The 27257-nt window shown below is 40.6% G+C and overlaps 1 protein-coding gene and 1 long non-coding RNA gene across 10 annotated transcripts in view; one reads left to right on the plus strand and one right to left on the minus strand.

The window, feature by feature from the left end:
- Positions 1–2112, minus strand: LOC118613699. Its single transcript, XR_004955714.1, has 2 exons — positions 1833–2112; positions 1–1300 (listed from the first exon to the last, which is right to left on the minus strand). It is a non-coding gene; the product is annotated as an uncharacterized LOC118613699 (long non-coding RNA).
- Positions 2113–2143: 31 nt separating this feature from the next.
- Positions 2144–27257, plus strand: part of ATXN1 (ataxin 1) — a 364038-nt gene continuing 338924 nt past the window's right edge. For 4 of the 9 annotated variants that reach the window (XR_004955711.1, XR_004955712.1, XM_036236902.1 and 1 more), the window contains exons 1-2: positions 2144–2328; positions 10073–10187. The gene's annotated coding sequence lies outside the window, so the exon portion shown is untranslated. Of the gene's footprint in view, positions 2329–3038; positions 3530–3668; positions 9411–10072; positions 10188–27257 lie in introns of those variants that run through there. The other 5 variants (XM_036236908.1, XM_036236903.1, XM_036236921.1 and 2 more) reach the window with 3 other exon arrangements.

Raw genomic sequence — 27257 nt, forward strand, 5'->3', positions numbered from 1 at the left:
TTTTTTTTTTTTTTTTACCTCAAATTCTCTAAATGTAAGATATCTAAAAATAGAGTGGAGGTAGATTGGACAGTCTGCAGATTAGACGTTGGAATAAAAACATCTCAGTTAAGCCAAAAACATGGCAACCAACATTTTCTGTTATAAAAATATTTTAGATGAGTTCGGTTTTTATGAAAGCTGTCTGAAACCAAAATGAATAGCAGAAGCTCTGTTTATTCTCAGGCCAGTAATAATAATACCTGCAGCACAAATACGTCTTTCCCGTGCAGAGCCAACAGCTTCTGCTTCTTTCAGAAGCCAGCTCAGCTAAGTAGGGGGAAGAGATATTACCCGGTTATGTCTGAGATATTAACCTTCACCTTGATAATACTTGTCAAGGAACATAACACCAGGCAGAGCCTTTTTAGGAAACTGATTTTAACTGTCCACTAGAGGCTGTAATGAGACCAACAATGTCACTTGAGACCAACCCAGGGTTTAAATTTTAACAATCACTAATTTTTAAATGGGGGTGGGGGTAGGGGGAAGCTGTAGAAACGAGAAAGAGTAAACAGTAGTAGTACTATTTAAGTAGCCATGTATATGTACATGGCATTTCAAAATGTGAGAATAGAATTATTTCCAGGGCTCTACACCTTCCTAGTTAGCATGCTTATTTTTTTATTTCTGTAGCACGTCCCTACAATTTAGTTGTTGAAAAGCTGACACATTTCTCTTGGTGATTCTGTATGCTGCTTCGGTTGGTGACTAACCGTTAGGTCATAAGTAAACTTAGCCAAAAGGTTTCTCAAATACAGCCTACAGTCAAAAGTAGTGGCTTCCAGAAACTTACGTGGAGAGATCATGTTTCTTGACACCGCGTTCTAAGCACCTGAAGGAGGTCAAATGCTGCCCCGACACCTACTGGTCTTCCAGAATTATGTGCAGCAAGGGGAACGCCGCCCTGAGCTCCCTTTAGCATGGGTTTGACTTCTCTTCCTCCAGGTGCCACACCTGTTGGCAAGGAGCATCCCTCGAAAAAAGGTCCCTTTCCCATCCAGCTAACACCTGGCGGTGGTACGCGCGCGCGCGGGGGTGGGGAAGAGTTGAGTATCACACTAAAAAATTGAGTCCAGAGGAAGTTCTTCAGCGCGAATTCACAAGAACTGCCATTTAATGCTCGGTTTGCTTTATCTCCTACACTGGTTACCTCATTTCCGATTAAATTAATGATCTCGAATTAGCTGCGAGAGGAGTGCGCGGGTCGTCTACCAAGGCTAGAGCTGGGTAGTTCGATACCCACAGCAGATTTCCAGACCTGCAGAAAGAGAAAGGAGGTCAAGGAGGTCATCAGCTTTACAGGCAGTAAAGGTGTGGGTGCACATGCAGTCGGGGGACCCTTAAAACTTTCTAGAGTTGCATGCAAAAGCACTCCTCACGGCCCGATGGTCTGGGTTCCGGAATGCCGAAGCTAAACGGATTTGAGGGTTAACATGCGTGATGATCACAGTCAGCCCTCTTGGACGCTTTTCCGCACGCCCGGGACGAAGGGCACGTAGGGATGAGAACTAGCCCGCCTCCCCTCCCCCCTGGGGTATTTCACTGGCTCTGAGCCGGAGAATCCTCCAGCGTGCCTGAGTTGCACCCTGCTGTTGCTCTGTCCCCTCCAACTAGGTGCAGGGACCCGGGGAGGCGCGCGAGGACCGACCGGTCACCGCTACAATTACCTCATCGCCTCAGCTCCCTGCCCCAATCCAAACCTTGCAGAACTGCCCCCCTCTGGCAGTGTCTTCCCTCCCGCTCCCCGCCCCCTGATCCCGAGCCAGTCTTGGAGAAACGCGCCGGTATACCCGAAGGCCGCCAAGCACGGGCCACGAGCACTGAAGGGTTAAGGGCGAGGGCTGGCCGCCTGCCGTGCGCTCGCAGGGCTCCAAGCCGCTTGCCCTGCCGCCCGCGGGAGGGTGTCCCCCCTCTACCCCCCTTCCTGGTCGGATCCTTGAGCTGCGGCGGCGGCAGCCAACTGCTCCATATTTGGCTTCTATTACACATTTACATACTGGAGCGAGCGAGCGAGCGCGAGAGAGCGCGAGGGAGGGAGGGAGGGAGGGAGGGCAGAGGGAGGAGGGAACGGAGCGGAGCGGGGGGAGGAGGAGGAGGAGAGAGCAGAGTATACCGCAGACATCATTTCTACTACAGTGGCGGAGCCGTACAGGACCTGTTTCACTGCAGGGGAATCCAAAACAAGCCCCGTGGAGCAGCAGCCAGAGCTACAACGGCCGCAAGACACTGTTTCTCTCCCTCTGCCCCCCCTTCCCCACGCCACCCCAGATCCATTTACACTTTACAGTAAGTGGCGATTTTTTTTCTCCTCTGATTCTGTCTCTCCCCCCTCCCCCATCCCCTTCTCCCCTGATTTAGATTAAGATCCCCCGTACCCCCGCTCTCCTGAGAGGGGCTAAAGCAACAACCAGCAAACAAACCCCAAATCCCAACCGGCGACATGGAAAACAGCTGGAAGAGGAACGGAGGAAATCGACGCGGCATGTTGTGGTGTGTGTGTGTGTGTGTGTGTGTGTGTGTGTGCGTGCGCGCGCGCGCGCGTGTGTGTGTGTGGCCGACACCCTGCTCTGGGCGCAGGGACGGCCGCTAGGGGGGCTACCGGGTGGGTGCCCGCCGGGCGAGGGGGCGCGCCCGGGCTGGGGGCGCGGGCGGGAAGAGCGGCCGCGGCGCCGGGCTCGGGCGGCTGCTTGTCCCGCTGCGAGTGCGGAGAGCCATGTCCTTTTCCCTGGAGGTGGCGTAAAGGGAGGTGGCGGTAGCCAGGGGTCGCGCTGCCCCCTCCTTCCGCCACCTTCTCTTCACCCCTCTCCCCAAAGAGGGCGACGAGAGCGAGTGTGTCTGAATGAGGGCAGGGCTACCCCGCGGGTGGCTACCTGGCCTCGGGAGCCCCAGGGAGGGGGTCTCCCTGCGGAGGCCGGCCTCGCCGGGCATGCGGACCGAGAGGGGTCAGCACCAGCGGCGGCGCTGGGACTCTGCGCGCGGCCCGGCCGGGGGCGCAGAGGGGTGGGCGCTGGGTCGCTTGGTACCGGGAGCGCAGTGGGAGTGGGGGTGACTGCCCTGGCTCTGCTGCCTCCGCCGCCCTGTTGGTACGGCCGCTTCCTGATCCTGTGCAGCAGCCGCCGCCGCCGCCGCCCGGAGCCGGGAGCCCGCGAGCGCCCCAGCCCGGGCCGGCGCCCCCGCCCGCGGCAGGAGCAGAGGAGCAGCGACAAGCGCTGCCTTGCCTGCGCCGGGAGTGAACGGCTGCGCGGCTGCTGGGAGGGTGAATGAAGCCAGGAGCAGGGGTAGGAGGAGGCGGCGGCGGCGGAGGAGGAGGCGCTGCGGCGATTGGGATGCGCCCCGGAGCCCCGCTGCTCGTTCACTCCGGGTCGGGCCAGAGACGCTGCCACTCCCGCGGCCGCCGCCGCCGCCGCCGCCTCCTACGTGGTCCCAGAGCAGCGCCCAGGCCGGCCCCGCTGGGGGCAGGGAAGGGGCCGGGCGGGCGGAGCGAGAGGTGAGGCGGCGGCGGAGCGCGGCGGGAGTGTGAGTGAGTGAGCTTGCGCGCGCGCGTGTGTGTGTGCGTGTGTGTGTGCGCGCGTGTGTGCGCGCGGCGGGGTGGGGGGGGGGGAGGCGGGAGAGCGCCGACAGAAGCTGTCGCGATGGGGAGGGGGCCCTCTGAGGCCACTCGGGTGACTGCAGCCCCGGACCCTTGCTCAGCTTCCCCGCCCGCAGGCCGCCTGCTCAAACTCCGTGGCTTGCGCTTTCATTTTATTTCAGACCACGTAGGGAGCTGACTGGAAGCGATGAAACAATCCAGGTTTTCTAGAGAGATTGAGCAAGAACCTTGGTGGGGGGTGGAAGTAGGGTGGTGGTGGAGATCCTGCCAGAAAACAAAAAAATCAGTTCCTAAAGACTGTGCGGTTCGGCTTAGTCCCGTGGCGGCTCAGTTGTGTTTTGCTCTCAGTATATAATCCTACAGATAAGGGTAATATAAATACTTAGGAAGATTGGGAAATTGCTGAAGAGTAGTAAGGGCAAAAAAAAAAAAAAAAAAAAAAAACCAGTCGGAAGCTGGTTATATAATGCGCGATGTGGCTAACGAGAACGGCAAGCTATTTTTATTTTGTTTACCGTATGCTGTGCAGTAGGGACTCCTCCAAACTGGTTCTGTACCCGAAGAGATCCTTCGGTTCCCTGTAAGATCCACAGGATACAATTAGCAAAATTAGAAGACCCCATTACAGCCACGAATCAAATGCCTTGGAGTGGCATACTCCCTGCACATCCTTAGTGCATGCACGGGAATGCGTGTATGCAAATAAATTCTCCTTTGGCAATCTAGTAGTCGTAGCTCAATGACATTTGTGTTTTATAATGCAGGCTGCTCTTAATATTTAAACATCATCGTTACATATTGCTCAGCGCAGAGGGTAGTTACTTGATGGTTATTTTTAGGCGCAGCTAGTTACTTTTCAACACTCTTAGCTAAGCCATTTCTGTTTGGGTTTCTGAGGAGCCCTGCAGTTCCTAGAAGCCCCTGTTAAGCCCACCTTGTGGTTTATTTGATGGCTGATGGTAGTTTGATACTTGAGCTTTTGTTTTGGAATGAAGCTTATGCCTGGGGAAACCACTGGAGAGAGGAGGAGAAAATCCTGCACATGAACTCTTGGAAAGGGATTGCACCATAACTGCTAATACTGTGGCATTTAATCTCCTCTGACTGCCCTTTAACTGTGCATGCATCAGTCAGTATTTTAACAGCTCCACAGACAAATGGGCTTGAATGCCCCCTTCTACATAAAGCAGAGGTCGAAGTCTCTCCAGAACCTCCTGTTTCCCTTTCTCCTCTTATAGGTACTGGTCAGTGGTGTAGGTTCTCCCTGCACTTACTTACTCTAGCCCAGATCACTCATGTAATTAGATCAGGCTGCCATGGCAACAGACAGTGTTCCTCAGTCCATTCAGGTGGGTTTGTTTTGAGCCTGGACTACTCCAAGTGTTTTATGGTCAGTATTTGTCTTGCCTAAGACAGATGAGAGACTTCACTATTTCAATTGCATCTCCTTTTAGTCATTTGGACAGGAGACACTGAATGAGGCTTCTTTCTACTCTTATAAAGATCAACAAGCAGTTCTTACTGGGTGCAGTATGTAAATGCCTCTCCCCAGACAGTCAAAGGAGCCTGACAATCCTGCCGGTGTTCATTGTGAACAGATCAACAAGTATTTGGTACTTGTTAGAAACCTTTCAGAGCTGACTAAAACAACATTTCTTTTGCTGTCTGGTGCCCTTGGCCTTGCAGGCACTTAACCCTTTCAAAGTGTGAAAGTGCACATCCTTTAACCTACGTTGCTAGTAGTCATGACTGGTTTTCTAGAGAGTTTATTCAGCAGAAGTAATTTATTTGGGAAGGATAGCTCATTGTCACATTTTAAAAACTTCACAGCCATCATAATGCCCCAAAATGGGACTGACAGTAGGCAGCCATTCTGACTGTATTCATTCTTCATTTGGATCTTTTGGCCTTTACATCTGTGGTACTAAGTTAAAACGTTTTTGTCTCAGGAGAAAGATGATATAGGCCTGTAGCTGGGAGGCTGATAATGTGTGGTACTTTTGCACAATAAACAACTTGTGTTCTATTTTGGGATATAATTTAATGAGCATTTAATAATTTAGAGTGCATTAGTCAACTCTTTGCATTAGGGCACCTCCTTATTAAGCCTATTTAGCAAAGAAAAATAATACTGTTGCAAAAAAAAAAAAAAGAAAAAGAAAAATATTTTTGGTTGTGGAAGCTCTGTGTTGCTCAGGCAATCCAAATAAAGAGAAGTATTTTAGTAACCCTGATATTTGAAGGTAAAAATAATTGAGAATAATGACGTCTTGATTTAGTTGTGACCCTGCCAGTGGGTTTACAGTTTTACAGTCCAGTAACTAAATTGGTCAATCCTTTTTTTCCCCCCTGGGGCTAGGATTAAGAGAGCTACTTACTCCATCCGAGGTTGGAGGTGCAGTTAAAATTTCTCCTAGTGAGTTTATATGATTAGTAACTTGATTGTGGTCCTCTCAGATCAAGCTTTCAGTGGTTAAAATGAGCTATTATTTCTAGGAGGTAAATAGATGGGAAGCAAGGATATAAAATAAGGCACAGAAGTGTAAGTTTTATGCAACACCTTGGAGGTCCTGGATGGTATTTTGCAACATACAGAAAACCGTTTTACTTGCAATAAAATATGAACATTTATTTTTAAGTTCCCAAATTTATGCTAAAATTAGTATGAAAAACGTACTTTATTGGAAACTACAAGTTAATATCTTTCTTTCTGGATTTCATTTTAAGAGGGTTTGGTAAGCAGAAATGACGGGCCTTTGAATTGTTTTTTACTTGTAGAGAAAGATTCAAGAAAAACTCTTTAGCCATAAGATTACATGTCAAATACCTGTAGATGGCCCTGCGTTTCAACATACCTTGCTCAGTTGTCTGTGAGTCCTGGGAAAGGCCAGCCCTAGGAGATTATTAAAGTAATAGTGAACACATTTCTGTGATTCCTGTTTTTGTTGTCATACGGAGTTTAAGGACTCACATTCCTTTTGTATAATGTGCCTTTATTTTTTTTTCCATTCTGAAATGTCAAGTGGATTTTACTTTGGCACTTACCTTCAATGACAGTTTCTGATGACTAACAAATTGTGATACCGGCTCATTTTGTTTCCTATTAGAAGTCAGTCAATAAACATTTTACTAAAACCCTGAAATTTAGTAAATGTAGGCGTGAATGTTAATTATTTAAACTATTGCTGTCTGAAAGTAACACATAGTTTAGACTCTGAAGAGCTTAAATTCTTGCATATGTAAAGGGATAGTGGAGTCTGACAAAACATCATTTTTAGGGGGGAGAGAGTTTGATTTCTATTGCTTTATGTTTTCAGAGTAAGGATAATTTGATTGGCTTTTGTGAGAGATTTGGATATGTGCAGTTTAACTGCTTCAAAGAACAGATTTAGTTCTGGTCATACTTGCAAAGTTGTCAAAGTAGGCCCTCATTTCGTTAAAAGCATTGAAAATAATGTCATAGAAATCCCAATAGAGAGAATAATTTCTGTTTCAAGACTTTGTATATAGGACTGATTGCCCTGTTTTTAAGAATGAAGTTTGTAGCCATCAATTATGCTGTTCAAATTTTAGTTTCTTTTAATTCAGTTTAATGAAATACTCATTCAAAAAGTCTTTAGGAGATGATATAATAATGAGTATACTGAGTGCTAATTTTAGAGACTATTTTTAAATGTTGGCTGAAAGAGTTGTAACTAGATCAAGCTTTTAAAAAATATATAAATCCTTAAAACTTATAATTCTTATAAACTGAACTTTTCAGGCTAATGTATGGTAAATATTTGCACTATATATTACCATCACAAGTGTACTAAAACATGTTTATAACTTTACGGACAAAAAAAAGCAAGAAGCATTATATTTTCTTTGACATATTTGATGTTAGCAGAAATGTTTCATTGATTTTTCTATAACTTTTAATGCATCCCATTTGTGGAATAACGAAAGTACAATGATAATTGCCACAACGTAAGCAAAAATTAGATGCTACCCGAAATTTTCTGAAAAGTAATTTTCAGAAAATTCATTGTAGTGTAATCAGAATTTGAGACTTAAGGAAGCAGAAGTTTTCCTGATTATGGTGTTTCGATTCAGGCTAAGAGGAACTTTTTTTTTTCTACTTGGGTGCTCTATAATGTGATGTTTTGAGGGAGTCATTTAGCAGAAGTTTTTAATGATAATGTCCTAGCTGCTAAACTAGAAGAGTTTATGCTTCTAATATTTAAAGAAAAAGTATATTTTTTGTCACTACGTGTGGCAAATTTTCTTTTAATGCACCCTTTGCTTTAGCTTACTCTCCTTGAAGTATTTATGTCCCCTGTATTTATATTATTTATAAGTTATCTCCTCTTTATTGACTAGCACATCAGTATTATTTAGGCCATTTTTCTTAGTAATCTTCCTCTCTTAATAGTATTATGTTTTATTGCTCTTCTGTGCTTTTTAAATATTAAAGATTTTATTTTTTAGTGTATATATTGTATAAAACAGTTCATAGGTTATTTTCTTATATATTGGTTGCATTTTTTTCCAGCAAATTCACTCTGCCTTGTTTCTTTCCTATGATGGAAAACAGCAAGTTATGTTAACTCTCTTAATTACTCTGGTGTAGCAACACAAATACTTTTGAAATAAGTAGGCATAGCAATGCGAGAGTAAATTAATATTTTACAGCATTTGCATCATGTTTGACTGTTCTCTGCACTTCAGAATAGCAGGAGACTGTAATTTGGACTCTATAAAACCTTATCTGCCAGGTGATATGTAAATAGGATTGTGTGCACACACATCATTATACAGGTAAACACCCTTTCAATTGTTAGCTCATAAAGCAAGTGCTGTCTGCAAATCCATGGTACCTACACCTTGTTTGAAAATGATTATTCTGTATTTTGATGCTTCATTTGATATTACTAGATAAAAATGAAGACTCCTCCTCTTAAAACAAATACTATGTAAGAGTAAATAGAATTTTGTGAACTTCTGTTTAACTTGGCCACCATTTAAATTTGTAACTCAACAAGCTTTTTAGCAGAGGGATAGTGTCTTCGAAGACATCATCATCAGAACAGCTTACCTTTTTTCTCTGTACTCAGAGATTCCACATGGGAAATTCAGAGACTAGAAAACCAACTTCTTTTGATTATCAGTCGCAGACTGCAATAGATGTTTAAATAAATACTTGGTGAATGGATTAGTTAGAAGTAAGAATACGTTGGCCACTATTCATTACTTTGAAAAGTGTTGGAAAGCAATTGAAATGATTTTCCTTTCCAGCTGGGTTGTGCTCTTAAAAATAGTGAGTGTGTATGGATGAAAATAATCATGACTACTGAGATGTGTTGCCATGTACCCAAGGATAATTGGCTCACTTAACCTGTTTACAGATTATTCACATTGGAGATCATATTCATAGCTCCAGAATAGTTTCTTTCTGACACCCAATATAATCCTGGGCCTGTTCCTTCCTACTGTTACCTGGCATGGGCTTAGGATGCCCAAACTAAATTTAAAATCAGCCTAAACAAATATGCAGATCAGCTACAGTAATCAAAGACTGAAAATCAGTCCAGTGATGACTAGTTTGAGGATATTTTATAATAACTACGATACTGATTCTACTTAGTGTGGACAATTGAGAATTGCCAGCATTTAAAAATACAATTTTAATAGATGGGGCTGAAACTATGTTAGCAGATAAAGTCCTCAACTTCTTCCATTTCTATGCATAGGTCTTTACCTCACAAAAACTACAAGCACCAAGCTCCCTGATGGAAAGGTATATGGAAGATTCATTCACTCTCTCATTCATCCATTCACAATTCACTCATTCATCATACAGTGGATAATTTTCACTTAACCATGTGTAAAGCATTGTGGCAAAATTAAAATGACATACATACACATTCAATAATTATATAATTTAAAGTTTAGTGGAAAGTTTAGTGAATATGATATTTTTTTCTATCTCATTAGACTGGTGTGCTAATAACTGTGCTCTTTCATGATCGTCCCTCAAGTTGCATGTTGATAGTAATATATGCCAATTTAAAATTAGACTTTGGCTCAATTACTATTCAGTCCATGCCCATTTTCACCTGATATTCCTGTGATTACCAGCATGTGTTGATCAGATGATTTGTTAGAATCATTAGAGAGAAGAATGACAGTAGCTGGCTCAAATCAGGAGACCAACCTCTTAATTTGATTGAAGGGATGACCTTTTTGTGTGTTGGCCTCCCTCCGAGCCCTGTTGAGTAAAACCAGACCTGCATTTTGAGCTGGCTGGTATCTGTAATTCTCATGAAACGAAAAGCAAAATTTAATGTTCTGAAAGTTAAGATTTCAGGGTATAGACATTTGAAGTGGAATTATTTTTTAAAGCACTTTGTTCTGTTTTTCATTTTGATTCCCTCTCTTGCACTCCCTGGCCCATTGCAGGAGCATCGTGAAGCAAGTCACCAGTGTGGTCCATTCAAACTGCAGATTTGTTTGTCATCCTTGTACAGCAGTCTCTTCCTCCACGGCCACTACAGGGAAGTGCATCACCTATCAGGTGAGAGCTTTGCGACGTTCTCTAGTTTTCATCTGAGGATAAGTCTGACCTGGAAAAAATCACCTACTAGCCATGCTTTAGCACTTTGTGGACTGTTTAATGTCATTGTCTTTGCAAACTATTGTGTGGGAAATTGAGAAATTGACAAGAGGTTTTTCTAAAACCTGCATTGAAGTATCTCTTCTTGGTTTAATTTATATGGTTGATGGAGTCAACATTTGACTTTGCGATGCTTAATTATTACCTCTTGGGCTTGAGCCTGGTCATTTTAATTGTCACCTTTACTTAATGCGATGAAATGTTTTGCTACCAGTTATCTTAAGTCACAGTTTTCATGTTTTAGGTTTTTGTTGTAGAATGACACATGTGTAGGGAGACAGAGACCTGTTTGTTCAGTGGCAATCAGTATTTGTTGAATCTTGAATTTCTGTGTCTGTTTGGATTTTACAACTTCCTGATTTCCTCATGTACAGTAAATGTTTCTGGTCTGGAGAGTCATGCAGACACGGGTGTATGCAGGGTTGATGACTCATGGTTCTCTGTTGAAGAGAGAACAAGAGGATACTGCCTGAATCAAGTCAGGAGAGATGGAAGTTAGACAGAAGTTGGGGCAGTAAAGGGTTTGGGAACACTGGTGTATGCAACCATGTGAAATAGATCGCCTCTTTCTGTTTGCCTTGGGAGCAGTCCTGCTGGAAGCTGTAGAATTAGAGGAGTTTAGAGGTTTCCTGAGACTGGCTGGGCAACGGAATCACCTGGAGAGCTTAAAAAAATAGAATCTGGGACTCCACCCTAGACTTTCTAATTGAAATGAACCCTAATGGTCTCTTGGAATCATCTTGATGCTCTGTAGTTTTGGGAACTGCTGGATTGGGTGGTATCCAGACAGCTATTCTTGCGTCATGTTCTATTTCCTTATTTGGTGAGACACGAAGTCTACTTTCTATTAAACCTCACATGCAAAAGTCAGGATTTTCAACTAATTTGTTAAGAGGTGGATATATGCTTTACCAAAATGTTCATTTTGAAAATGATTCACCAGAATTCTTTAAATAAAGAGCTCCCTCTTTATACCTAAGATCCAGTTTTTAAGTTACTTAAAAATTCTGTGGCATCTGAGACAAGAGCATGGGGCTCAGGGACCAGCCTGTCTGAGTTCACATCTAGAGCTGCCATTGTGACCATAGGCCATCCTGTAACCTTTGAGTTTCTCATTTTCTTTGTGTAGAAAATGGAGATAATATTAGAACTTTCTCTTAGGGCTGCTGTGAGGATGAAATGAAATAATATACATATACTGCATAGAATAGTGCCTGCGTATGGTTTGTGATCCACAAACATAAGTATCATTGTGATCAAGTAACTTATTCCTTGATAGGGTTATTTTAATGTTGTTTCTTGATGGTTACTTCTGGACCTTACAGGGCTTGGAATAAGTAAATATACCTGTATCTTGGTCTTTGTAGGCATTTGTAGTTCTGCAAAGTAAATGAAGCTTTTGTTTATTTTTATGAATTTTGTGTTAGTCCAGCTCTCTTACTGTGAGAGGATGCATATGTATTGTTTTCATATTGTTGTAAGATGAACTGATGAGTTGCATGCATAGAGGAAGTTATTTGTGATTTGAGTAAAAACAAACCAAAACAAAAACCCGAGTGACTGAAGTAATATGCCCCAGAAAGGATACTCAGAGAAGTCTCATTTAGGGATGGGAAGGGAGGAGTACAGAGGAGGGAGAAAATTATCATAAACATTACATCCTTGTGAAATATGGAACTGGGCTATGTTAGGAAGGTGTTCTTTGAAAGGAAATAGGATAACCCTGGAGTTATATGCGAAGGTAAGCCTCTTAAGGTCTATAGGTATCAGCTGAATGCCTTACTGCTACTTTATCCTTAGGGATGTTACCTATTTTAACAGTTAGTTACATGCTAGGCAGAAAATCCTCACGTTTAAGTTTTTACGGAAGTACTTCAATTGCATATGTGGTTAATACATTATCAAATTTTTTTAAACCTGTGGGTGTTTATAAGAGAGTTTTACTGTGAAAATATAGGCGTCAAAAAATCATATCTTTTGGTCAGTATATGCAAGCTTATTGAGACAAGACCGAGGCTTTTATCATATATTAAGTGTCTTAAGAATACTCGTATTGTATTACTGACAAAGTAGTGCAGAGTCACCTTGAATTTTAAGCAGCTGACATTTTCTGTGATTGCATTTAAAGGAAGCTTATAACCATTATTTAAACATTTTGCATAAATAATGCCCTTATTACAGTCTTCACAATTGATGGCTAAACGTGGGCAGGGAAATAGTATAATTCATGTTGTACTCTGTTATATTAATTACGTTTTTTTTTTTTTTAAGAAATTAAAACCTAGGTTACAATTATTTCTGGTTCTAGTTATTTTCTAGGTAATGATATAGCTATAGCAAAGTTATGACCTAACTTGTTCACAGTCGCTCTCTGTGTAAAGAAATGTCAGTCACTCTATGAAAATTCATTTATTCAGTGTGTACTTTTGAAACTACTACATAATGCTGTGGGCATGAAAGTAAGAGCTACCAGAAAGAGGTTATACTGTATTCCTCGTGGTCAGGTAGGGGAAAGAAGAAATGCTCCGAAATAACTAAAGCAAAGCGAAATGGGGTGGGTTGTACTTACCAGGGTACATTCTAACAGAGAAGCAATTCAGAAGAATGATGCTGAGTAGGATGATGAGGAGAGACTGAGGAGGAGGGATCATTTGAGTTCAATTCTGAAGGCTGGTTAGCATTTCTGTGGGAAGAGATGGATAGAGCAGGAGGAAGACCATTGAAGTGGCCTGGATATAATAAGCAAGTTCAGAATATGTAACTGACAAGGCCATTTTGGCAGAGGCACAGGTACTGGAGGACACCTGAGTTGCTGGAGTCTGGCTGACAGTAGAGACTGTGGGAATAAAATTGCTGAGAGGTCAGGTCTGGAGATAAGTTTGGAGGAGTCATTGGCATAAAAGCGATTTTTGAAATTCAGCTTTGGGTTCTTATGCCTGGCAGAAATTATGACAGGCAGGAGGGGATAATTGTTATTTCAGGGATGGCATTAGTTGGTGTAAAATACATAGGGAGAAGGTAAGAGGCAGCGGAGAGGAGCTGCAATGTGGCACAGCCTTTGTATGCTTCCTCTTTCAGACCTTGGGTGGAGGAAGGGTGGGTGGAGAAGTGGAGATGATGCATAGGTGGGTAATGGGAGTCTGCCCTGGAAGCTCAGGCACCTTGGAAACTCAGCTCAATGAAATCGTGTCGAAACCTTTATTCCTTTAAGACCTTTAAAAAAATAGGAACGTGAGCTAATTTTAGCTAAACCTAATATGTGTGTATATGAAAATGAATGCTGCTTTTGAAATTCAGCACATGCAGTATCTCTTTTCATTGAAACAAACGATCCCTCTATTTTCCTCTAAAGTTTTATTACGATTTTCAGTGAATCCCTGTACATGTTAACAATTCCACCATTTCCTTTGATCTTTTCCACCTTTGGTTTATTCATCTTGGGTGATATGCATAAATCACATTGTGCCATCTACTTGACCCTGGAGCAATTGTTCATTTCTGTGACAATTCATTTACAGTACTTTGATAAATCACATTAATATGAGTGTGTTTTATAACTTTAGAGGCTTTTCTGGCGGCTTTTATGTGAACTTTTAAAAATGTGACACACATATACACACATATACACTAGGCACAGCTTTCTGAACCATTTGGCTTCCCATTTATACTTTATAGGAAATAAAGAAATCTAGAATTAGTGAGCATTGACTGGAGGGAAAGATCTTAAGACTACATGGTTCAGAATGAAGGGTGAGTCTGGAAATTATCTCTTTATGTTGCTGTTAGTGGGCAGTCTGTTTTAATATAATTAGAGGAAATTTGAGGACAGTTTAAGTTTTTTATTTTGACTTGCATTGTTTAGATGGGCTATCTGTAGTCCCCCAAATAGCTATGAATGAGGCAGTGACTTACCTATCTTTCATAAAAGACAAGAAAGTTAGGATAGGAATGAGAGAGATGGAGACAACAACTCCAGGGGCAGATCATTCTGTCTGCAAATATTTAATAAGAATCTAATGTGTGAGAGGCATTATGCCAGGTAGACCCTATAGGAAATTTAGAGATGATCAGTAGATTACACTCACTGTGCATTAACTCATTTAATCCTCATTGTGGTCCTTTGAGGTAGGCACTGTTGTTATCTCCATTTCACAGACAAGGAAATCGAGGCACAGAGAGAATGAGTAACTTTCCCAAGCTTGACCAGCTCTTAAAGTAGTAAAGTCATGCTTAGATCCCAGCCTATACTCTTAGTTGCCAACATGCATTTAGGCCTGAGCCCTGTCCATAAGAAGCTTACAGTTGAGTCCAGAAGGCAAGGTGTAATATTTAAAGAACCATAGTATTTAAAGAACCATAACAAAGTGCATCATACTCTCAGAGGTCAGGATCAGAGAGGGACTCAGAGGCGATGAGCCTCCCTTTTTGATGCAAGCCTGTCTGTTCAGAGTCATACAGGCTGTCTTCGTGGCATTTTCTCCCTTTCTTTCACTCTTCCTCATACCTTCCCGAGATTTCTACGTATTTTCAATAATTATTAATTGAAGAAAAGGATGACAATGGCAGTATGCTTATCTGTGTTTGGGCTCCAAATGTTGTTTGGCATCAGGAGTCCCAGTGAGATGTTGAACTTTTGACTCTTCAAAGAGCTTCACTGGGCCATTGCTCAGCTTGCAAGATTTGGCAGATAGAAACTATTTATCTCTCCAGTTTGATAGGCAGTGGGGTGGTGCCGAATGCAAGCTCTAAGGACAAAACGTGCAGCGAAAGGAGGTCACGCTTTAGTCATGTGGCCGGCCATCAGAAAGCTCAGGTCTGCTATACCCTCCAGTCCCTGTCCCTCCCAGTCTCTCATTTTCTCTCCTTCACTGGACCGGTGAGTGAATCTTAACCGACTCATGTCAGAAGGATGGAGAGGAAAGATCACTTTGCTCTTAGCCAGTTTAGGAAAGGCCAGTTCGTTTTTCTTACGTTGAATGAAAATTACTGAGGATTAAAAAAAAAAAAAAAAAAAGGTCTTCCAAGGCAACATCTCTTGCTTTATAGACACACAGAACAGAAGACTTGGGATTCTCCCCATGCCCTAGCCTGGCAGCCCCAGCCTCCATCCCAGCTGTAATCATATGTAATGCATTTTTATTTACAGATTAGGAGGCTCTGACTGTAGCATATGACTAACCGGGAAGCTCCTCCCTACAACAGTTGTATGTCATCTGCTTCAGAGAACTAATTGCTTGGCAATTCCCCTTTGGTAATTCCCTCTTTATTTTCTGATGAGTTACTTAACAGTGATGGGCTTGTTGAGCAGAGCGTTGAGTTTAATGTGTGCTCCAGAAACTCCTGTAGGCCTGGGGGATATGGTTTTCGAATTCTGTGTAGCTTTACCGAAGGAACACTGAAACCATTATATGACCTGTTAATATTTCACTCAATACTAGGCTAAACACTGAGCAGTGTACCGCTTTCCAAAGGAAATCAAAACCAGACTTCTTTTTAAAATGTGCTCCTGTGCATTTGAAAATTATTTTTAAAAAATTTAATATTTATAGAATGTTTAATGCTAATTTAAAAATATGATTTAGAATGGAGTGACTTTCCAGTACACTGCAGAGTGAGTGTGGTATACTGGAAAGTTGTTGGATTGGTAATTTGGAAGCTGAGTTTCTGTTTCCTGCTCTGCTGCATGGTGACGTGGGCCACTCACTCTACCTTGTTGGGCCTCAGTTTCCCCACCTACAAAGAAAAAAAGTAGTTGAAACGAATAATCTCCCAGGCCCATTCTATCTAACATAGTAGAGTTCCATGAATAGATTTGATTGTAATTCTTCCTCTTAGCTCCCCCAAGACCTTTGCTCTGTCAAACATCATTTGCTGTTGTTTGACTTTGTTAGGCTTTGTATTTAATTAGAATTTACATTTTAGCTATTATTGTGTCATTATTTATAGAGTAAGTCGTAAGTGGTGCCTAAAATCATTTATCACCCCATCTATATAACTTTTGTACCTTAATACTTCCTCTGCTCCTCTTTATTGTTCTTACTACCATGCCCCATACAACATCCATTTCTGGAATGCATGTGTTATAACTGGAAGGAATCTTTCAGCTAGCTGAGGAGTAATTTTTTGCAAGGAAGGTGCAGAAGCTCTGCCCTTCTTTGCAGTAGTTTCAAGGGTGATAGTCTACTTTTAATACTCAAGTAGAAATCCTTTTGATGTCATTTGGATTTACTGAAGAAGGTGCAGGTTTGTCTTGAGATAATTTCCTTTTTTTCCTGCCTCAACTTTTGCAGTTAGTGTGTGCAGCATTACCTTGTCTTACTGGTTAATTTATAAGCAGTCTATACTATTTCTTGATTTATTGCAATTTGAATAATCTCTTCAGGCTGTTAGTGTAAACAGAAGTGGTAGCATTTAAGAGTGTTTTGTTTTGATTCGTAAGCAGAAAGGAAGACAAGAGGCAGTATTTATGATGGTTAATACAGGGAGATTGAGGTTTGAATTCTGGCTCTGGTCTTGAGTTATGACGCAGGCCACATTTCTTAAATCTGTGATCCTGAATTTCATCTGTAAAATGGGGATGATAGCATGTATCCTACCAGATTGTTGGAAGGATGAATTGAGCATTCACTATAAATATTACACATGGTAGCATCTCAATACACAATTTTTTAAAAAAGAAAGTACAGCAGGGGAAGACATAGTACTGAAGAGCCAGTGTGGTGGGGAGGGGGAGAGAAGAACAAAAGAAAGAGCTATATTTATGGGAGTATTCTGGGTACAAGAAGTACCTCGGAGCCCCTCTTGGGTACCGTTTGAATCTCAGATTGACTTTTGAAACTTGGGAAGGCCTAAATACCCTCCACTGATCTGCCCATGATGTTCTGCCCGCAGGTTGATCTGCTCCACAGAAGAGGGTGTTCACTATTCCATGATTGATAGAAATACTACATTTTAAACATCTGTTGCGTATACATTACAAGAATAAAAGAAAAACTTTTAAAAGCAAAAGTTCCCTTTGTTTCTATCATTTCATGTTCACTTTCATATGTGGTCTTCTAGTTCTTGACAATTTAACATATAACTTTTTTCTCTTTTGCCTTTTTCATTTAGCAAACATTCTCATTTGCAACTCAGACTTAACAATTATCATTTACAAGGATTATTCTTAATTTAAATTTTGTATTGTTTTTGGACATTTGAGTTGTTTTTAGTTGTTTACTATTATAAAGCTGTGGTGAAATCTTTGTACACTTACGTGCTAACTTAGGATACAGTCGCATCAGAAGGCTGTTAGTACTATAGGGAGGCTTGATCCGAATTGCTTTCTAGAAGGCCGGTACCGATTTATAGTTACTGATGAATGTGTCTTACTACAACCTGATCGATAGTGGGCCTTACTATTTTTTGGCTAATTGAATAGGCTTTTTGGTTTTAAAATGTACATTTCTTTGATCCTTCTCAGAGATAGATCTTTTCCCTATATGTTTATTTACTAATTTTCTTTTACACAGTTAGCAAATGGGGGTCTCGATAATTTCTCATCTGTGTTAATGAATTCTTTATGTGTTCTAGATATCCTTTTTGAAAGTCGTATTTGCTTCAGCTATTTCCCCAGTCTGATTTTGTCTCATTTTGATGATCTGTTTCTCTTTCCTTCTGCGACTGTACCCAGGACCAACCTGGAAGGAAGACGTGAGATTACTGCAGTTCACATTCTGTGCGAGGCTGGCCAGCAGCTCGGCTTCACTGAGAACAGTCCTCATTCTCATCTGCCCACTGCTCCCCTTGGGAACTGTTCCCTATTGAAACCCCAGTACTTTCTATTGTCAGGGGCCCCCCTTTCCTCTTCCCCTCCCATCTGCTCTCCACGCCTTTCCTTAACCTTTACTCACACTGGGCTAGTTTCCTACCTGTTGAGTCTCCCCTGCCCACTTTTGGGGTTCTCTGTCCTGTGTTGTGCTTGCTTTGTGTGATTGAGTGAGATTGAGGTTCACCTCCCTCATGTATGTTCTCTGGCCTTAAGCACTCTTATGACCGCTGTCCAACTCAGATGAACGTGTCCGGTAAGATCGTTACCCCGAGGAGATCGTTTTATCTGTGAGAGAGTAGTTCTGGACTTTTGTGCAGGGTTGGTCAAGCTGAGGTAAAGCATCACATGGAGGGGGGTACCATTCAAAGGGAAGAAGGGAACCCTGAAATTCTCTGCATAACCTCCCCGGTGAAGGATGAGACCGAAGGGGTGGGAGGGCAGTTCGACCCTTAGAGTGAGCTGGCCAGTTGGCCATTTACCTCCTCTCTCTTGCATATGAGTTTGTATAGAAGTTGCCTTGTTGGTGGTAGGTGAGAATACCTTTGCCAGGTAGAGGGTGTTCATTCGCTTTCATTGATGTGAAGGACCATATGCTCCTGAAAGAAGTTTTGACAAGTATGGAAAAGGGAGCCTGACATTAGAAACTGAGGCCTGGGCCCAGTGTCTTCAGCAGCACCCTGTGGGGAAGTGCCCCAAAGCCCTTTCTGCCTCACTCTGTTCTGGCAAGTTCCAGGAAGGGCAGAAAAGACTGGATGAATTTTGTTTTGATCACTCTTCCTCTTTCCAAGGCTCCATTTCCAGTTCACTTCTGGAACCACCTTTGTCACCGCAGCCTAGACCACTGAGAAATAGGACCCTGACTTATAGCTTTTCTGGGGAGACAGCCTTATATAAGGTGCTGGGAAAAGAGTGTTTCCTTCTGGCCACTGCCTCTGGTGCCTGATCTGACACCATTCATAAGATTCACAGTTTTTTTTTTTTCTTTCATAAGTCATCACAGGCCCATACGGCAAATTTATTTATTTTATTGATAGGAGAAAAGATGATCTGTTAATTTATTTTAAAATCTCCTTCTGTAAAACCTTGCTGTCTGTTGAGTTTGAGGGAAATACAGTGATAATATCTGAACCCAAATTTTGGTGTTTTATTTTGGCTTTCCTATTCTGTCGAAGTGTCTGTAATCCTTTGTGCCTTTCCCGACTCTTCAGAAGAACAGATTGTCTTTTATTTCGTCTTACTTTTATCTTATGAACAGTACTATTTTAACAGTCTGTGTAAACAGACGCAAAAGGAGGGAAGAGTACTTTTATTTTTTACCCCTCAGCAAGCTTTAGATCCATTTCAGTCATCCTAGAGATTAGAATAGGCCAATGTGCGTAAGAAACAATGTTTAAATGAAGAAAAATGTTTTGGAATATGACCCTGAATCATGGATCTTGCCAGTAGTATATGAGTCTTCTCCAAATAAAACTCTGGAAGTCATAGTTCAAATCGTCCTTAAGTCCTGGAGAGAGCATGGTTAATAAATGGAAATGAATAAACACTAGCTGTTCTGTGTGGAGAACATTAGATGACTAATTTCAGAGTTTCTTTCTCTAAATGGTGCACTTTTTACTCTTTGCCCCGAAGTCTCAGGAAATGATTTCTTTAAAAAAAAAAAAATATTTTTTAACTTTCCCGTTTTAAATGTGTAGGGTCTTCAAAGACTTCACTGGGATGAAAGTCCTGTGTTTTCCTGTTTCTCTTGTAGGACTAGTCAAAACTACCCTTTCTCTTGGGGATCCTTTGCAGTCTGTGCCTCTGATTTAGTAAATACCACATAAAAAAATTAAAAACCACATAGCAGTAGTGGCTAGTGTGTCATGGGTCTATCTTAGCTGAATTCAGAGTGCCATGGATAAAGTGTTTCTCTGGATAGTCATGACTCCTTGGGCAGAGAGTATCCTTCTCATTTTTCAGAACCTACGAGGTTGACTGATTTGCTAGATTCTGGTGGCTTGAACACATGTGGCCTGGGCTGTAACCATGGCTTTCTGGCCTGCAGTTCTGCTCCCTTCTCCATCATCTTGTACTGCCAAGATCCCCCAGAAACGATGTAGTTGAGTCTCTGAATTTGTAGACCGAAAAGATTCCTTTGCTTAATTGAATTGGTGCACTAGAGCAATTCTGAGATAGAGCTAGAAAGGTGAAGAAATGCAATAGCATTATAATACTCATTATCTTTTCAAACTTTTCATTATAAATTTAGACATTAGATGTTTTTGTAGTGCCTAAGCCTAAACTTGATGGATAGGTAGAGAGTGTTTTTCCTTTTGCAGCCACTGCACCTTTCAAGTTGAGCTTCTGGAACTGTATTTCCTTTAACACACCAGTGTTAACAAGGTTAAAAACATCAGGGAAGCCAATTGATCTCATATATGGAATCTTGAAATCTGATGCCATCTTGTCGGAGAAGTCTTTTCCTGTGTGGATGGGAAGATTTGACAGTCAGATCATTTCCTTATCTGTGGGTCCATACTGTCTTGTTGTTAGATGTTACAGAAAGGATAGAGGAAGCTCATCCAGCCGCCTGTGAATCTGATTTATGCTACCTGGGCTGGAGGGAGCGAGTGCAGGACACTGAGTGGCTTCCATGACAAGTATCTACTGTCCTACAACATCTAGCGATTTATCTTTTAGTAAAAACACCGTTTGTCTCTTGATGCCAGAAGCAGGTAGTATAATTGCTATGAAGCCTTTCTTTCTTTGCAGAAGTAATTTAGTGGCTGACAATCTTGCTGTTAGTTTCAGAAATACTTAGAATTTGATTCACTTCTAGACTTTACTGAAGCCTATTAGTGATACTGCAAATGAGACAAAAGGTCGTCTCTCTTTTAGGCATTCCCCCTGCCCCTGTTCCCCAATCTCTTTACACCTTTTTCCTAGGAGTCAAGGCAATTCAGTCTGGCGGGGGAGTTTTGCTTGGTGATGGAGTAGCTAAGAATGTTTCTCTCTAACAGGTCACAGAGAGTGCTGGTGGACATCTCTTCTTGCCCCAAGATCTTCGTTGGAAGTCCACGGGACTTGGTGTCTTTGCCGTTCAAAGTATATATGAACTCGCCGGGAGGCATAATGCGTCACCATTTTATTCTGGGCCACCCTAAAGGATGACACCCAGCTTCAGAAATCTCCTCTTGGACATCATCCCTGAGAACCAGTGTTTTAGCTTTCACATTGTCTGAAATCTGTTTCTGACTGATTTTGAGCTGGCTCAGGCTTAGTCATTATATGGCCAAGACAGTGTTGAATGTTCTACTTGATCAGCTTGCAGTTACACACCTTTTGTCTCTTTCAGAGCAGCAACTCCCTCTTGGGCCCTTGTTGAGTCTTTACACAGATATGCTAGAAAACAGGCACCAATCCATTCTTTCCATCTTGGCATTTGCCCACAGGCATAGTCCTGGGATGACCTGGAGTAGAGGCAGTGGAGGATAAATTCATCTTGCTCAGACTTGTTCAAGCTAGTTCTCGCCTGTCTCTTGCCACAGATCTAGTTTTTAAATACTCAAGTGATTGCTTTTGGGTAGGAATGTGTGGATTGTTGGATTAGAACAATTTTCTCCTTGGATTTCTAGTGTTTACATAAGTAGTTATAAAAAATGCTCTGTCATTGATTTTAAGTATTGGGCTTATTTTCAAAAGAACAGGTACTTAACGATGGTACGGAATAAAAATGTAAATTTTTTTTTTTTGTATTACAAGTTGTAATACAACCAAAAGGTGTTTATTAATTTTTGTCAGGAAAGGGTCAAACTGAAAATTTGCAACAAAGACAAACCAGAATAGAACAAGTGCAAACAGAATCTGACAAATATATGCCCCTTGTTGGGAGTTCAGCCCATGGAATGTTATGTAGGACAAAAGGAATGGAAAAGATATTTCAGTAACATTTTGTTCTCTGTCAAAAACCTTCTGAAGTATAAATCTGCTGTGTATTGGAGAATGGATACAGCAATTGATTCAAGCTGAATAGCTTTCATTTAACTAGAAGATCTCACAGAAAGCAGTTCTTGTTTCAACAACCATATTTTTGCTTTCCTTGACTTAAAGAAAATTGAATTCATGTTTCCATATCTTATTGGATTGTTTTATGGACAAAGACACAGGTCGAATCCCATCTCATCACAGTGGCTCTTGTGACAACAAATAGAAATATTTCTAAATGAAATAAAAACATTTCTAAGCCATAGCCTGTGGCCCATAGTGATAATTCTAAGTTGGTATTGTGAAACCATTTGCAACTACAAATAATTCAGTCATAGATGTGCTTTTTTTTTGTTAAAAAAAAAAAAAAGTTTAATTCTAGTCCCTTGCAAGCACATGTAACCATACACATACTTCATCTATTTTCATAGTAGAGAAGGAGGAATATGACTATATATAATAGTCGACAGATTACCATCTTTCTTCTCCATGATGGCTCCCCAAATTGCTTCTAATTATTGAAATTTCTCAAGTGCCCACAGATATGGATGTGTTCTTCTTAGGGTCTTGTCATATCAGTCAACCCAGTCAAAAGCTAGTATAACCAGGTAGTGGTTTAAGAAGCTGAACTTCAGAATTAAGACCCCCCCATGCAAAGTGTGTTCTATTTCTATTACCCATTTCTGCGTTTCCCAGTGAGAAATTAGGTGTTTGTTTTGTCTTTTTAATTCCCATATCATTCTGGCATTGGTCCTGGGGTCATTGCAGAGTTGATTTTTATCAATAGCTATTACTCCTGAAACATTTTGGCTTTCTTTGGCCTGTGGTTCAGTAGAATCTGGGGTTTTCCAGGTATGTCAAAGTCTTAAACCTAGAACGTCTTAAAATTTTAGAGGCATTGATCAAAAAGAAAGCTTCTCTGGGAATAAAGGTCTGTTAGATTTTAGTCTCATTCTTCAAGATTTTTAACTGGATGTCTTATATTTATTTATTTTTTCCCCTGTGTTTATACTAATGTGCTACTTGGGCTTATTGTTTCTTTTTGGAAACAGCTTTTTCTTTAAAATAAAAATACATGGCTCCAAAAAACATAAAACTGTTCCAGCCTGCTCACTCTTACCTTGACTATCTTTTCTTATTGCTAGACCGTTGTTTTTCTTTCTACTTCTCTTCTGGGATTTTATCTTGCTCAGCAGTTCTGGTGTGTAATTCTGAATTCTATGGTTTGAGTTTCCTGACAAACTTCTCCTTGCATCTGAGTCCATTTCCTGTGTTTAAAGCCTTGGCATTCCATTCACTGATTCTAATAAAAACTGAGACTTCTAGTACTAATGAGATTAGTCCTTACAGCACTATTAATTTCTTCCTATCCATTTCTTACTCAGTCGTTATTTCTCAAAGACAAAAATTTGTCATTAGCTTTATTTTGGTGCCATTTTCTAAAGATCACCTGGATTTTTCTGTTTTATTGATGCTCTGTAGACTTCAAAGTGCAACAGCCATCGACAGGTCTTTGACAAATTAGTTGTCCCTACACATGGTTTACAACATTATGCTAGCTCTTCTAAAAATAATTAAGCTTCTCTCAGTGTTCTTTGCTGTGGGTCAGGGCTTTACTTGCTTTGCCATCCAACACAGAAGTTAATCACAAACGGGTCCTCTGAACCAAATAATTAAAAATAGAGCAAAGTTTCTGAACCAGGCAGTTGGCAAAAAAGTCTGTACTTCCATCTGTGCATGGTTAGGAAAATATTTCGTGATATTTAAATAGCATCGGCTTTGCTCTCTTTTGTGTGAGAGTGTATCTGTCTGCGTGTAATTCATTGCTCTGAAGGTTTGTTTACTGTTAGCTAATCTTATATTTTAAAAAAGTCACTGGCAAGGAAACAGGAAAGCGAATCCAGGTGTTTTGTGCATACATTCTTTATTTATCAGTTTCTGTGAAGGAGGAATAGTTTTGCTTTTGCCTTTCTCTTTAATGAAAATCTTTCTCTTTGTATGCGCCTCAGAAAATTAAAGAGCGTAACATTTTGACGTTGAAATCTTTATGTCTTTTGATTGCCTATGTACAAATAACCTCTGCTCCTGACTTTTAGGATTTGTTCTTAGGCACATGAAATGCTGATGAATCTCTTTCAATCCAGAATTAGGAGTTTCTGCTCTCTGGAAAGGGTATTTATGCCTGGAATATATATCAAACTCAAAACATTTTATGACATAACTGCAGACCTGGGAGTAACTGATTTTGAGAGACATTTAATCCTTCAATGTGGATTTTCCTTTGTTCTTACCAGTAATCTGTAGCTCATCAAATATGTTCAGTTGTGGCCAGTTCTGCAGCTATGATATGACTTTAAAAATATATTTTTTGTTTATAAAGTTTTAATTGCTTTGTAATATAAAGATTATTTCCCTATGGCATTTTTCTATTGCAACTATCTCTTTTTATCCCTGGAAAAATCTTGTTTATTTAGGTTGATTTTCTTTTCTCCCAAGAGAGTCATTGTGTTAAATGACAACTAATGCTCCATAAATACACCAAAGGGAGATCAGTAATTATAAAAGGTTAAAAAAAGGAAATTTTATTCCTTTGGTTCCAAAACATACTTATTTCTCACAGTCTCCAGTTTCTTGATGCTTCTAGAAACTTAGAGTTTAGGTATATTTTTAATACTATGAAAATAGAATTAAACACTGAAGTTAAGATCTGTGAATTGACCTTATTCACATTAATTGAAATTAAGGAAGAATTAATATCTTTAATACATTTTATTATTATTATAGTAATGAATTCTTGAGTTTAGCTATGGAAATCAAATACAGTCAGTGATAGTCTCATCATGTAGGCTATTTGTCATTCATGAAGCGTAAGGGACCATATACATCTTTTTGTCCAACTTGCTCATTTTACATTCAACTAAATTTTGTTCACTTCTTATAAACCTTATGTGCAAGGCATTATGCTAGGAGGGAACAATAAAGTTGAATAAGTTGTTGTCTGTGGCTTCAAACAAATTAATCTTTGCTTTCCTTTTCAGTATTACTTCAGTGGGTGATGTGTGGGGAGGCAGCTTTTAAAAAGATATAAATGGACTTGGCTAATTGTTATTCTTTCTCAGTGTAAGATATTAGGATTTAACATTTTTTGTGAACCCTGAATACACATCAAGGTGAATGGTAGATGTCTTTAAACTTTATAAAGTTAATGCTGGTTTGATTGTTTTTTTGTATGAGACAGCTAACATTGTTAATATTAATTAGGCTTTTCTGAATACTCAGGTTCTTCACATTTTTCTTGTGGGACTGTTAATTTTTTTTCTCTCATTCATTTGGGCATCTTCTCAACAACAGCATGTGGAATTCCGTTAAAAAAAACAAAAACAAAACCCCTGCATTCAATTGTTAATATCTTTATTCCATAAATCATTCAGTTGACAAATATTTTTTTACTGGATTCATGTTCAGAAACACAAGGAACAATGTACACATTCAAGAAAGCTCATTGTGCAGAGAACCTATTTTAGTAATAACAATAACTGGCTGGCATATTGAGGATTTAGGATGTGTCAGTCAATGTGCTAATCACTTAATCATCACAGTAAAACTAGATAGGTAGCTATTATCTCCAATTTACAGATAAGGTAACTGGGTTAGTTGCTTGCCCAAGGTCACAGAACTAGTAAGTTGCAGGACTGGGATTTAACTCATATCATTTTAACTTCAGACCCTCCTCTCTCAACTGATTATACTTTACTGCTTACCACCATGCCATTGTGGGACTTGCAAAATTGTTTCTGTAAATATTAAATATTGAGTATATACAAAAGCACAGTCTAAAAACTAAAGTAAATTAAAAGACTAAAAGATTCAGTGAGCACTCAAGTAACTTTGCACCCAGGTTTAAGAATGACCATGAATTTGATGTCCTCTAAATGGGGCCCTCCCCCATCTTGTCACTGTTCTTCCTACCTTAGATGTAACCACTAAAGAAAAATGATGTTTTAAAATATTTTTAACAAAAGCGCACAGAAATGCACCCCGGCCAGATGATTATTTTGTTTCCCTTCCTTTTTCTCGTCTCTCCTCTGCTTCGTCATCTCTCTTGCTTCTTCTCCCTTTTTCTTGCCATCGTGGACCATAAAGAGGAACTGAGACAGAACCTGCATAAAAAGGTTGGGGAGAGCGTTCTCTGCTGCGACGTCAGGCCTAAGTGCCATGACCAGTGTTGGGAATTCTTGATGAGGTTATGGTTCAGTGCACTCACAACCCCCATTCCCTCCCAATCAAGGCTTCTGTGGCGGGACTGTAACAAGCACACCACCCAAGGGGGTGATTTAATATGACTATACTGACAGGGCTCTCAAAAGCTTGTTGGGTCATAATTCACAAATATTAGTCCTGTGGACATGTGGTTCCTTAATAATGTGACTCTTAAGATAGTGAGACATTTTTGGTAACCCATGTGAGGCCACTTTATAACACAAACCCACTGTGTGGAACATGTTAAGATAATATAACTTGTCCTTTAATGCTTTAATGCAGTCTTTCAGCAAGTAGTAATACCTGGTATAGTACCTTACCAGGGTCTGGCCTGGTAAGATTAATAGAATTCTTTCATCAGCTGGAAAATATATTCTAATCATTAACTACATTTAAAAAAATAAGCAAGGAGTTTTTTGTATTTTGTTTGTATATTGTACTCTGTTGCCTGAAAATTTTCCCTAGGAACATACAATTCTGTAGGAGGAGGTGGCAATTTAATGCGGTCTTAGCTACTACAGATTTAAAACTGTTACTTTTAAGTTATTCCCATGGAATTACAAAAATATGTAATGAATTTTAAAAGATTAAAAAAGAACCACATCTAGCCAGACATAAAAGTGCTGATAAAGACACATGCATATATCTGTATGTAGTCATTTTCCCATACACGCTTATATATGTATATATTTTATAAACGTTTTTCTAGCACTGCATGGGTTTGTGTGTGTAATGTAGTATGTACCCTTTACAGAGCTAGTATTAGGAGAACCTTTTATGAACCAACTGTATAATTTGGAGCGTTATCTAATATAGTGATATTTCCAAAGATCATGATTTTGGTCTGTAATAATAAGCAGTTTAATAATGAGGTTGAAGTGTAAGTATGTGTCTGTCGATCTTTATCTTCTATCTCTTATCTTTTTGCTTAGAGAAAA

The sequence above is a fragment of the Rousettus aegyptiacus genome, unplaced genomic scaffold, assembly GCF_014176215.1.
Source record: "Rousettus aegyptiacus isolate mRouAeg1 unplaced genomic scaffold, mRouAeg1.p scaffold_m13_p_1, whole genome shotgun sequence".
Classification (NCBI taxonomy): domain Eukaryota; kingdom Metazoa; phylum Chordata; class Mammalia; order Chiroptera; family Pteropodidae; genus Rousettus; species Rousettus aegyptiacus.